Genomic DNA, 9,253 nt, shown 5'->3' on the forward strand with positions numbered 1-9,253 from the left:
GTTAGAATGTAAACTCATTGAAAGGAGGAAAGATTTCCTTCTTTCTATTCATACCTCCAATGCTTATGTGGGGTTTATAGTAGGCACTTCATATTCTTAATTGACTATTCAGCTATTCTGTTCCCCTGATGATTTGTATTTTTCTAAATTAGAATCCAATATTGTTGTGATTAGGCTTTATAATACACTTTGAAATAAGACCATACTAAGACCCTCTAAGCGTGGAGTGACTTCTGGATCACCTGTACAGTCTTTGTTCTATACCCAGGCATCTGATTTGAACTGGGTTTAATACTGGGGGATTTGGCCACCGATAAAAATGGACTAGATTCCCTGTTTTTATACTTGTTGATTCATTATGGTCTGAGGATGATTTTTACTTATGGTACACTGTTAAGAGTTCAAATGTTGGAGTTTGTTCTTCTCAGAGCGCAGCCGGTTTAGAGGCTTGGAGCCCTTCGGATGTCTCCAAATCCAAAGGTTCTGTCCTTCAGCCTCTGCCTCTGCTTTCTTCAGCCTCTAGCCAGCTCCAGTCTTCATGTCATTCCGGTGAAATCTCGACTTGTAGCGTCTTCCTCTGAAGAACTTCTTCGACTGGCCCATTGGCCTATTTATGCTCCTTCCAGAGAGAGGGATTATGGGTTTTCTCCCATAGTGCTCTCTGGCCCAAAGCTTCAAGGGAGGTGTGAACTCATTGAACTCCAATGAGTAAAGGTGTGAACACAAGCCTTGTATTAATTAGTTCTACTTAGTACCTTGTTTCAGGTTCTGCCCAAAACATCTTCTTGTAAGATTAGATCAACTCTAATCAGTTAGCAGTTAGTAAGGATTCCAACAGTACACCTTCAGCACTTAACCAGGCTGGTCCTTAGACAATAGACATGTAGTCAGTCTCTGCAGCGCCTTATGCAAAACTTTTCTACTTTGTTTAAAAAAACAAAACAAAAAAAAAAAAAAAAAAACAGAATTTCCCTTAAAATATTACTTGCAAAATAGAACATTATCTTATTTTTGGTGTCTGTACATTTTGATTATACCAGGAAAATAAATGCTTGTAAATGTCATATACAAACGATTGTTAGAAATGCAATTTTCAGAAGGTATGACAAGTACTCTTTGGTATTAATGGCCTCTTTTGGAGGAATGCTGCAAAGGTTGATATCAATTGTAAAATGTTTGGGGATCACACAGACCTCATTTTTTTTTTTTTTTTGTGCTTTAAAATGCACTTACCTATATAAATGAAAAGATACTTTTCATTTTATGTATATACATTTACATACATGTAATCTCCTCAATCAGAATGTTAATTATTGAGGACAGAGACTATTTTTCTATTTTATATTCTAAACAAAAAAGACGGTATGTAAAATAGGTGGAAGGTAAAGACTACAATACCCAGGATGCACTTCGGCCTAGAAGCCGGATCTCAAGGGGACATGTTTACACAGTAGTGTCGCTTTGCATTCTGGAAGTAGTAGTCTGTGCTTTCCCCCTTCTTTCCCCTCAGCGTAGGCTGATTGCTCTCCAAATTTTTAAGCAAGTCTCCTTTGCTTGTAACACCTGTAAAGCTTCTCCCCGACACTCAAGCTACAGGGAGTATACAAAAGGGAAAATATGTGCAAATCCTCCGCTTCACCGAGCTAAACTCCTATTACCTGGTTCACCTCAGCTACAGCTTTCTCCTCTCTAATTCTGGGACAGACACATGAATACCATTTACTATGGAAGCGGCGTTTTTCCATAGAGATAGCAAAGAGAAGGGTTACGCCTGGTTGAAGACAGTTCCGTTTCCGGTTCCTACTCGGTGTCTTTTGAGTCTTTTTGAGAACTGTGGGAGATTAATGGGGTAGTTACGGAAAGCTTACAGGGCGAAAGTTGCTGAGTAGAACAGACTTCGAAGAGGCGTGCGGTGGGATGGAGGTTGGGGTGGGGCAGACATGGCAGCCTCTACCGCAGTCAGAAAGTAGTGGTTCCCCAAAGTGACTAAGGTGAAAAATAAAGCTCCTGCTGAAGTACAGATCACAGCTAAACAACTGTTAAGGAAGATTAAAGAGCTTGAATTTCTTCCATTACCTCAACAGGTGCTTCCCTCAGCAGATGAGGAAGAATTAAATGATTATAAACTAAGGATAAGATTTTTGAGGACAATATGAGGACAGAAATGTGATTAGCAAATGGATAAAATATGCACATTGGGAAGAGAGTCTAAAAGAATTTAAAGGTCCTGATTTATATAACAGCGTGCCTTAAATGTGGACTATGGAAATAAGATGAAAAATCGCCAAATATGTCCAGAATAACTGGGATCAGACCAACACAATTGTTCCCCAGGTCAACCAATTCTGGTACAAATACACTTATCTGGAGATGTTGGAAAGTGTTGGGGGAGGCTGACAAGTATCTGAACGCTGGATGGAATGGCAACCTAAGGATTAAGCCTGATATTCCTACATTAACTTTGAACTGAGATGTAAAAAGGTGGACCTGGCAATGGCATTTATGAAAGATTTGTCCTCGTGCACCCCAATGTGAAGAACTGACTCAGTTTGCTTGCTTTGAAGAAAGTTACTTTGCTCATCTAAGAAAAGTGTAGGAAAGAGTTGTAGGAAAAAAAAAAAAGAAGAAGAAATTATTCAATTATTATGACAGAAATTGGAGATGCGCATATGGATGAACAAAATTTTTTCTTTGCAAAATTTGAAGAAAACCAGTGTGAGGGATGTAGAAAACCCTTACCCCAAATGACTACTCAGAGATGACGTAGTAGAAGGCAGAAAAGTTGTTTATTGAAAACCTCCGTAGAATGAGCCATCCCATCATCTAGAGATAAGAAAGAAAGCTCGTGGTAGGAAGGCTAAAGAAGTAGTAAAGATATATAGCTTTTATACAAGAAATTACATCACAAGTAAGGGAACATTGAGAAAGGAAGGGGGAGGCAGCTTATTGGTTGTTGCTATTTGGAAAGATTGGAATTTCAGGTTCTGCCCAAAACATCTTCTTGTAAGATTAGATCAACTCTAATCAGTTAGCAGTTAGTAAGGATTCCAACATCTCCCCCTTTCTTTTGTTTTAAAACATAGGGGGTTTTTGAGGGGGTACACATAAATCCATCAATATGGGAGGCATTATACATAATTTATATAAGCACATAGCAATATAACACAGGCTAGTAATAATGTAACAACATAAATCAACCTGAAAATTTACACATGTCCATAAGTCCTAGAAATAGTCCATAAGCAATCCATTGTCCATTAGTTCATGTGCCAGGAATCTAATAATTCCTGTAAGCTCTGAAGTACTGCAAAAAGTCTCATCAACAATTTTTCATCTCAGGGAACCCAATGATTCTTGCTGGTTTTTCAAGAACTAAAACAGTTTCATCTTGTGTTAGGAAATCCAATGATTAAAAGTCTTTTTAACAGTCTCCTTGTCAACCATCTGATTCTTTCTCCATCTGTGGAAATATAAGCAGATCCTCTTCCCAAGCAGTTAATCTAATTCCCTTCTATTTACCAAGTTTGGGATTTCTCCATCTCATCTGGTAATTACATTGGAGTTGTTTGCATTGGATATTGTCTTGTTGTCTTAAAAGGCCTATATTCTTCCCAACTGTAATCCTGATTGCTTTTCTGTTGGTTGATGACATCAGAGTTCTGAATTTCTAAAGTCTCTCTGGGTGTAACCTCAGCTGCTATCATGCCCCACTTGTCCTTTGATTGATACTTTGGAGCTGGGCCCTGCCTCTCCTTCCTCTGGGTCAATATACATTTAGAGGCCCAATGAAAGCCTCGGTTACATTTTGGACATGGGGTTTTGGGTTTTCTCTCACCCTGTCTTCTCACTCTATCTCCATATCTACAATGAGCTCTCAAATGTCCAATTTTTCCGCACTGAAAACATCGACGAGTTTCTCTAGAATTCCTCTGCCAAGAAGGACCTTGTCTTTCCATGTTCATCATAGTCTGAGCATAATAAGCATTTGTGCCCACTGTGGCACAGCGTCTTATGATTTCCTCTAAAGGAGCATCTTTGTCTAGCCCCCATATAATTCTCTTGCAAACCTCATTGGCATTTTCCTTAGCCAAATGTCTAGTCATTATTTCTGTGGCAGCATTATCTCCAATGGTTCTTATTACAGCTGTTTGTAAACATCCCACAAAATCTGCAAAAGGTTCATTGGGACCTTGCTCTATTTTTGTGAAAGCATTATTTCCATCTTTCTGTCCAGGGAGAGAATTCCAAGCTTTTATTGCAGCCTTAGAAATTTGCTCATACACTGTTATGGGATAATAAATCTGTTCTGAACTCTCTGCATACTGACCTTCACCAGATAGTTGGTCAAAAGCAACTTGTACAATAGCTCCTGTTTGCCTATTGCGTTGGGCTTGAATCCTACATAATTCATGAAACTCTGAAAGCCACAATAAATTTTGTCCCGGTTCTAGACAAGTTTTCGTTATGGATTTCCAGTCATTCGGGGTTAGGATTTCATAAGACAAATTATCTAGTAACATCTTCACATAAGATGATGTAGCCCCATAAAGAGTGCAACCCTTTTTCAAATCTTTAATTTTTCCCAAATTAAAAGCAGTGTATTTTCTCTCTTTTTGACCTGAGGAGTTGAGCTCTTCAATCACAGGATATGCATTTATAAAATCAGATATATCTTCTCCTTCATTTTTTGCCTTAATTAATGCTTTTTCTAATCTTGTTAAATTCTGCTTTACAGGAGAAGCTGACTGTGTTTCTGTCTCTCTCCCTCCCCCTTGTTCCACCCATGAAGGGTTAATTGCGGAGGGAGGGTCATGAGATGTGGAATCACCTAATTCCTCCTGCTGTGAAGTATCATACTCAGAATTGTAATTAACTCCATTCTCATCTGATTCGTCCTCCTTTTCACCTAGTAAAGTTGGCATTTCTTCCTCCTGTACTTTCCTTTTCATCATTCTATCACTTAAATAACTTCTTATAGCCAATTGTATTACATTATATGTATTAATTATTGAGTTAGGCCCATTTTTGTCATAGAATTGACAAAGATGCTCTCCAACCAATTTCCATTCATTTAGATCTAATTCCTTATCAAGAGAGAAACAAGGACATATGTCCTTTACAGTTTGTAAAAGTTCAGTGATTTGCTGTAAACTTATAATTAAACCTTGGCTTTCCATAACTTTGACAATGCTCTCTAAACATTTTCCTTGAACAGAAACAGGCTGTTTTCTAAATATCTGTCCCATCTTAGCTGAAATTCTACTTTAACTCTTCTAACAAAATTTCTTTGTTGCACTCACCCTAATTTCTGGGTTGAAGAGTCTTTTCCACTGGATCAGGATCAGAGGCTTTTCCACTGAAATCCACTGAAGGGGGGGGGGGGGGGGAGGGGGGGTCTGTTAGCCCCACGTTGGGCGCCAAATGTTAAGAGTTCAAATGTTGGAGTTTGTTCTTCTCAGAGCGCAGCCGGTTTAGAGGCTTGGAGCCCTTCGGATGTCTCCAAATCCAAAGGTTCTGTCCTTCAGCCTCTGCCTCTGCTTTCTTCAGCCTCTAGCCAGCTCCAGTCTTCATGTCATTCCGGTGAAATCTCGACTTGTAGCGTCTTCCTCTGAAGAACTTCTTCGACTGGCCCATTGGCCTATTTATGCTCCTTCCAGAGAGAGGGATTATGGGTTTTCTCCCATAGTGCTCTCTGGCCCAAAGCTTCAAGGGAGGTGTGAACTCATTGAACTCCAATGAGTAAAGGTGTGAACACAAGCCTTGTATTAATTAGTTCTACTTAGTACCTTGTTTCAGGTTCTGCCCAAAACATCTTCTTGTAAGATTAGATCAACTCTAATCAGTTAGCAGTTAGTAAGGATTCCAACAGTACACCTTCAGCACTTAACCAGGCTGGTCCTTAGACAATAGACATGTAGTCAGTCTCTGCAGCGCCTTATGCAAAACTTTTCTACTTTGTCTAAAAAAAAAAACAAAAAAAAAACAAAACAGAATTTCCCTTAAAATATTACTTGCAAAATAGAACATTATCTTATTTTTGGTGTCTGTACATTTTGATTATACCAGGAAAATAAATGCTTGTAAATGTCATATACAAACGATTGTTAGAAATGCAATTTTCAGAAGGTATGACAAGTACTCTTTGGTATTAATGGCCTCTTTTGGAGGAATGCTGCAAAGGTTGATATCAATTGTAAAATGTTTGGGGATCACACAGACCTCATTTTTTTTTTTTTATTGTGCTTTAAAATGCACTTACCTATATAAATGAAAAGATACTTTTCATTTTATGTATATACATTTACATACATGTAATCTCCTCAATCAGAATGTTAATTATTGAGGACAGAGACTATTTTTCTATTTTATATTCTAAACAAAAAAGACGGTATGTAAAATAGGTGGAAGGTAAAGACTACAATACCCAGGATGCACTTCGGCCTAGAAGCCGGATCTCAAGGGGACATGTTTACACAGTAGTGTCGCTTTGCATTCTGGAAGTAGTAGTCTGTGCTTTCCCCCTTCTTTCCCCTCAGCGTAGGCTGATTGCTCTCCAAATTTTTAAGCAAGTCTCCTTTGCTTGTAACACCTGTAAAGCTTCTCCCCGACACTCAAGCTACAGGGAGTATACAAAAGGGAAAATATGTGCAAATCCTCCGCTTCACCGAGCTAAACTCCTATTACCTGGTTCACCTCAGCTACAGCTTTCTCCTCTCTAATTCTGGGACAGACACATGAATACCATTTACTATGGAAGCGGCGTTTTTCCATAGAGATAGCAAAGAGAAGGGTTACGCCTGGTTGAAGACAGTTCCGTTTCCGGTTCCTACTCGGTGTCTTTTGAGTCTTTTTGAGAACTGTGGGAGATTAATGGGGTAGTTACGGAAAGCTTACAGGGCGAAAGTTGCTGAGTAGAACAGACTTCGAAGAGGCGTGCGGTGGGATGGAGGTTGGGGTGGGGCAGACATGGCAGCCTCTACCGCAGTCAGAAAGTAGTGGTTCCCCAAAGTGACTAAGGTGAAAAATAAAGCTCCTGCTGAAGTACAGATCACAGCTAAACAACTGTTAAGGAAGATTAAAGAGCTTGAATTTCTTCCATTACCTCAACAGGTGCTTCCCTCAGCAGATGAGGAAGAATTAAATGATTATAAACTAAGGATAAGATTTTTGAGGACAATATGAGGACAGAAATGTGATTAGCAAATGGATAAAATATGCACATTGGGAAGAGAGTCTAAAAGAAATTTAAAGGTCCTGATTTATATAACAGCGTGCCTTAAATGTGGACTATGGAAATAAGATGAAAAATCGCCAAATATGTCCAGAATAACTGGGATCAGACCAACACAATTGTTCCCCAGGTCAACCAATTCTGGTACAAATACACTTATCTGGAGATGTTGGAAAGTGTTGGGGGAGGCTGACAAGTATCTGAACGCTGGATGGAATGGCAACCTAAGGATTAAGCCTGATATTCCTACATTAACTTTGAACTGAGATGTAAAAAGGTGGACCTGGCAATGGCATTTATGAAAGATTTGTCCTCGTGCACCCCAATGTGAAGAACTGACTCAGTTTGCTTGCTTTGAAGAAAGTTACTTTGCTCATCTAAGAAAAGTGTAGGAAAGAGTTGTAGGAAAAAAAAAAAAAAGAAGAAATTATTCAATTATTATGACAGAAATTGGAGATGCGCATATGGATGAACAAAATTTTTTCTTTGCAAAATTTGAAGAAAACCAGTGTGAGGGATGTAGAAAACCCTTACCCCAAATGACTACTCAGAGATGACGTAGTAGAAGGCAGAAAAGTTGTTTATTGAAAACCTCCGTAGAATGAGCCATCCCATCATCTAGAGATAAGAAAGAAAGCTCGTGGTAGGAGGGCTAAAGAAGTAGTAAAGATATATAGCTTTTATACAAGAAATTACATCACAAGTAAGGGAACATTGAGAAAGGAAGGGGGAGGCAGCTTATTGGTTGTTGCTATTTGGAAAGATTGGAATGAAAGGTTTCTGTTTCCCTGACATCTCCTGATTTCTAGGAAACAGAAAGTCAGGCCTTCAGGCTTAATCAAGCAGACAGTGATCCAGCTAAATATCGATAAATATCAAATACTAATAAATGTCATCAGCTCAGGTTAAGTAAATATGTTTCTAACTGGCCAAGGCTCAAGTAAATATGAGCCTGCACATATTATACAGGTCATAGGGAAAACACAGAAATAATGAAAATAAAATACAGAAAAAGAATTCATACATTCCTGTAAGTTCTTCACCTTATCTCTCTCTATTCCATACACCAGGAAGAATTTGAAAGGGCAATAATGATTAACAAATATGCCCTGGACAGGATTTCAAAATAGGTAAGGCCAAGAACTCTTCAAAAATTATAGTCTTTGAAAAGAAATTTGAGGATAGGTGAGGTACTGAAGACATTGTTGAGTAAACAGAAATTTCACTATGAAGAGCAAGGAAAGATATATCCACATAATTATGATTCCTAGTTTGAGTATTTGTGTTTGGTGGAAAGTGATATGGAAACAAACACTGTTCAAGAGGTGTATGAAACAGCCATTATCAATATGTCATAGATCCAAGAGGCCTTGGAAGCAATATATCTACCTTCGGATCAACTGCTTTATGAAGAATTGAAAGCTTAGAAGCAGGTATATCAAACTTGTTTGATTTCTCACAAAAAGTTTAAGTTAGCAAAATATGACTATTGGATGCTCAGTTTGAAACAAGACAGGAAGAGCTTTGGGAACTTCTGTTGACAAATGTCTCAGAAACAAATTGTTTAAAGTCTGTAGTGAAGTGGAGCTACAGTTTAAACAGTGCAGGAAACTTTATGAAAAATTCCTGGAATTTGCCCCAAAAAACTGCACATTGTGACTTAACTTTGATTAGTTAGAGACAATTCTTGGAGATATTAAGAGATCCCAAGCAATATATAAATTTGGCTATTAGTCAACCATCCTTAGATATGCCAGAGATGCTTTGTAAATCCTATACTGATTTTGAAATTGAACAAGAAGAATCTGAATAAAAAAAAAAGAAGAAGAAGAAGAAAAAAAAGAAGAAGAAGAGAAGAAGGAGGAGGAGGAGGAGGGGAAGAGGAGGAGGAGGAGGAGGAGGAAGAGGAGGAGGAGGAGGAGGAGGAGGAGGAGCAGGAAGGGAGGAGGAGGAGGAGGAGGAGGAGGAGCCTTTGCCAGAGATTACTACAAGGAATATAGCATGTCAGTTTTGCTCAGTTTG

General features: G+C 38.6%; 1 pseudogene; it reads left to right on the forward strand.

Moving 5' to 3' along the window:
• Window positions 1-6,750: 6,750 nt before the first annotated feature.
• On the forward strand, window positions 6,751-8,984 carry LOC127557112 (crooked neck-like protein 1; annotated as a pseudogene).
• The last annotated feature ends 269 nt before the right edge of the window (window positions 8,985-9,253 follow it).

The sequence above is a fragment of the Antechinus flavipes genome, chromosome 3 (assembly GCF_016432865.1).
Source record: "Antechinus flavipes isolate AdamAnt ecotype Samford, QLD, Australia chromosome 3, AdamAnt_v2, whole genome shotgun sequence".
Classification (NCBI taxonomy): Eukaryota; Metazoa; Chordata; class Mammalia; order Dasyuromorphia; family Dasyuridae; genus Antechinus; species Antechinus flavipes.